The sequence below is a fragment of the Halichoerus grypus genome, chromosome 9 (genome assembly GCF_964656455.1).
Source record: "Halichoerus grypus chromosome 9, mHalGry1.hap1.1, whole genome shotgun sequence".
Lineage (NCBI taxonomy): Eukaryota > Metazoa > Chordata > Mammalia > Carnivora > Phocidae > Halichoerus > Halichoerus grypus.
Genome location: NC_135720.1, coordinates 144,194,929 through 144,198,835, shown reverse-complemented (window position 1 = coordinate 144,198,835; position 3,907 = coordinate 144,194,929). Strand labels below are relative to the sequence as shown.

The window sequence follows — 3,907 nt, the reverse complement described above, 5'->3', positions numbered from 1 at the left end:
GGGGATGTAGCTCAGTGGAAGAGCGCATGCTTTGCATGTATGAGGCCCCGGGTTCGATCCCCGGCATCTCCAATTTCGGAAGGCCGAAGCGAGAGTTCTGACTTCTTATTTAACCCTTGGCAGGCCTTTCTTCAATTATTAAAGTTACTGAGAAAGGAATTTTCCTCCAGCTGAAGTTCTTAGTAGCCTCAGAATTAAATTGATTTGAGACAGATTAACAGGGTGAAGAAAGAGAGTTTTATTACCTGTGCACAGAGGCCCAATAATAAAGAGACCTATTTTGGACAAAGAATAAATTTGTGAGGACTTGACAGGATAAAGAGAACAGATGCTTGGGAGCCTTATTTTAAGTGGACTTTGGGCTGAGGTAGATTTAGTAAAAAAGCAACAAGTTTTATTTATACAGCTGTCTCCATTTTAAATTTCCTATCTCTGGTGATAAGGATGTCTTTAACTTAGTGCAGGGAGGGGACCTTTCACATGAAAGATCTGTTTCCTGCTTCCAGGGGCCAGAAGAGGGTGTGATGTCCTCGCATCTGCTGTTTCCCCTGAGCAGCTTCTATTAAAAATAATGACTATGCCATAGAGGTCCATTTCGGGACAGGCTGCCCTGAGCTCTACAGTACTTAAATAAATAAGCTATTGGGGGCATTTAAAGTTAGGTGTACTAAATTACTGGGGAAGTTCAAATAATGCCAAATTCCTCCACTTAATAAAAATTATAAAGCTACTATATCAAAATCATGAAAATACTTTAGAGCATGGAATACTACTCAGCTGTCAAAAAAATGGAACCTTGCCATTGCAACAACGTGGATGGAACTAGAGGGTATTATGCTAAGTGAATAAATCAACTGGAGAAAGACAATTATCATATGATCTCACTCATATGGAATTTAAGAAACAAACAGAAGATCATGGGGAAGGAAGGAAAAATAAGAGGAAATCAGAGAGGGAGACAAACCATAAGACACTTTTTTTTTTTAAGTGACACAGCATTTTTTTTTTTTAATTTTGTTTATTTATTTGACAGAGAGGGCGAGAGCACAAGCAGGAGGAGTGACAGGCAGAGGGAGAGGGAGAAGCTGACTTCCTGCTGAGCAGAGAGCCAGGACCCTGGGATCATGACCCGAGCAGAAGGCCACTGTTTAACTGGCTGAGCCACCCAGGTGTCCCCCATAGGATACTCTTAACTCTAGGAAACAAGCTGAGGGTCGCTGGAGGGGAAAGGGGTGGGGGGATGGGGTAACTGGGTGATGGGCATTAAGGAGGGCACGTGATGTGATGAGCACTGGGTGTTACATGAGACTGATGAATCACTGACTTCTACCTCTGAAACTAATAATACACTATATGTTAATTAATTGAATTTAAATAAAAAATTTAAAAAATAGAATCATAAAAAAATACTTTAGAATATATTTAAATCTCATTACAAACAAAATGATTATAAAACCTTCCTCTAAAACAAGTCTCTGAATGGGGTTTACATGGAGGCAGATATCAGTTGACTGGAGGTGATGACTCGAGACCAGAAGCAGTACCACTGAAGATGAGCCTACCCTCTTTTCTTGCCTATTTGGATCATCCTCTCTTAACAGACTTTGAGCTTTATATCAGGAACTGTCTGAGCAACTTACTTTAAAATACCTTTTCTTTTTATGCTGGTCTTTTACCAATATGCTACTTTTTTTTTTGACTGTCGTACATAACAACCAAATTTTCAACTGCTTACTGAATAAGACACAGTCTTGAACAAGGAGCTATGCAAATCTGGTTAAAACTTGTTTTCCTTTGACCAAAGATTGGAGAGAGAACAGACATAGTTGAGAGGATCTAATAGGTAGGAGAGTTTATAATGTGCGTGGATGGGATCCCAGTTCTTTGTTATCTCTACTTTATGTCTCCCCCACCAAGGGGTAAGTGCAGCAAAACTTCTAGCTGCTCATCTGTCTGTTCATTCATTCATGGCTTATTTCCTTCCCTTTGTCAAGTCCCTGCTAGTTTTCACTTTCAAGCTTCCTTCCCACTTCCTGGCACAGTTTATCTCTAAGAAGCTATAGAAAGATGCCATTTTGTTGGCATTTTTTGTCAATGATCAGAAGATTCAGGAATACCTATCAGGGGGATGTGGTTAGTCTTGGAGGGAAGGCATCCTGTTGGAGGACCCAGATTGGACAGGACCCCCCAGCAGTTCCTTTTTCCATTGGCCCCTTCAAAGGTCAAGGCATGACCTGAATTCTGTAAACAAAACAAGGCTTTTGGCTTTGTCCGCTTGGCAACTCTGAAATAGAAGTACAGGCAGTTAAACACAGACTTACATGCCGTCATATTTATTGATTATCGATGTATCATTCCATGCGCTAGCTGGTCAGCAGGCTAGATGTGGATACCGACCGAGTAGGCTTCTGATCCCCGCAAGGGCCTCCGTGTATTTAATTTATCCTTTCGCATGAGTCTTCAGCATCTGTTTACTCTAGGTCCCGTCTGCCATCACATGATGAAAGTTTTCTCCCTTTTGGCTGAGGGAAAAATCTATTTTCAATTACTCTTCCATAATTTTCTTTTCGATAGACTACACCTGCTCTGGTGTAACAGCGTTGACCTGAGGAGTATCACTGAACGAGCTGAAGACTGATGCCACACGGGCCTTCTATGCTCATGGCTGTTCTTGTGTTCTGTGACATATAACACTGAACATTTACAAGTAACTTAAACTCCTTTCTTCATCCAGTCTGAAGAAGTGTAGATGCTGAAGGGAAGCCACACTGCCTCCCATGCTAGGACCTTGGATGCCGATGTACCAGCTCTGCTGCGAGCGCAGAATAATGCATGGGTGCAAACCCCACTCGGTCGTTTATCTTGCAGTAACACTTTGATCTCTGCTGCAGGGGGGCCTTCATTCTAATTTCCCTTCTTCCCAGTTTCCCTTGGAAGCCAGCTGCTTGTAAATGATATGCACCACAGGGCATACACGGCTCTGGTAGGATGGATTCCCAGTGCAGGGTAGAGCAGGGCTTCCTCAGTCACAAGAACTGGTTCTGAAGGGAAAAGGCATCTCAAGCAAGAGGGGGCTGCATGCATAAACCTGCTCTTCATATTTGCTCCACTCCGGTTGCCCTTCCAGCAGGCAAAGGAGTTATTATTATGTTTTTATGGCTGATATTTTGGTTCTGTTCTTTCATAATAATTACCAACATGACCCAGTTTTAATAACAGCAGTCCAAGACCTCTTTCTTCCCTGTTAAATACACAGTGAATTAGCTGCCCAATCATCACCTCCATCATCACGATAATTTCATTACCACTGCATGTGTCAGCGCACAAGACTCACACACGGGGGCGCCTGGGTGGCTCAGTCGGTTGAGCATCTGCCTTTGGCTGGAGTCGTGATCCCGGGGTCCTGGGATGGAGCCCTGCATCGGGCTCCCTGCCTCGAGGGGAATCTGTTTCTCTCTCTGCCTCTGTTCCCCCTGCTTGTGCTTGCTCTCTCTCTCTTTCTGTCAAATAAGTAGAAAAATAGAATCTTAAAAAAAAAAAAAAAAGACTCAAGTACAGTCGGGAAGGTTGAAAGATGTGATAGATAAATTATAATACATCAAACTAAACATTTATTTTAATTGTATTCTTTAGTTATAAAGAAACTAAAGATTGTTAAAGATTTAGGATACCTTAGAGACAAAGGATACCTTAGCAAAAATTAACACATCGATGACTGTGATGATTAGCTTTTCTGACAACTTCACTGGGCCATCGGTGTCCTGATGTCCGATTAAACATCTCTGGGTATGCCTGTGGCTTTTTCCAGGAGAGATTCCCGTTGGAACTGGTAGACTGAGTAAAGCAGATAGCCCTCCCTGATACGGCTGGGCATCATCCAATCTGTTGAAGGCCAGAATCGAACAAA

At 42.4% G+C, this 3,907-nt stretch overlaps 1 non-coding gene across 1 annotated transcript; it reads left to right on the top strand.

Annotated features, from left to right (window-relative positions):
* TRNAA-UGC (transfer RNA alanine (anticodon UGC)) lies at positions 1 to 72 on the top strand. The gene has a single exon. It is a non-coding gene; the product is annotated as a tRNA-Ala (tRNA).
* The last annotated feature ends 3,835 nt before the right edge of the window (positions 73 to 3,907 follow it).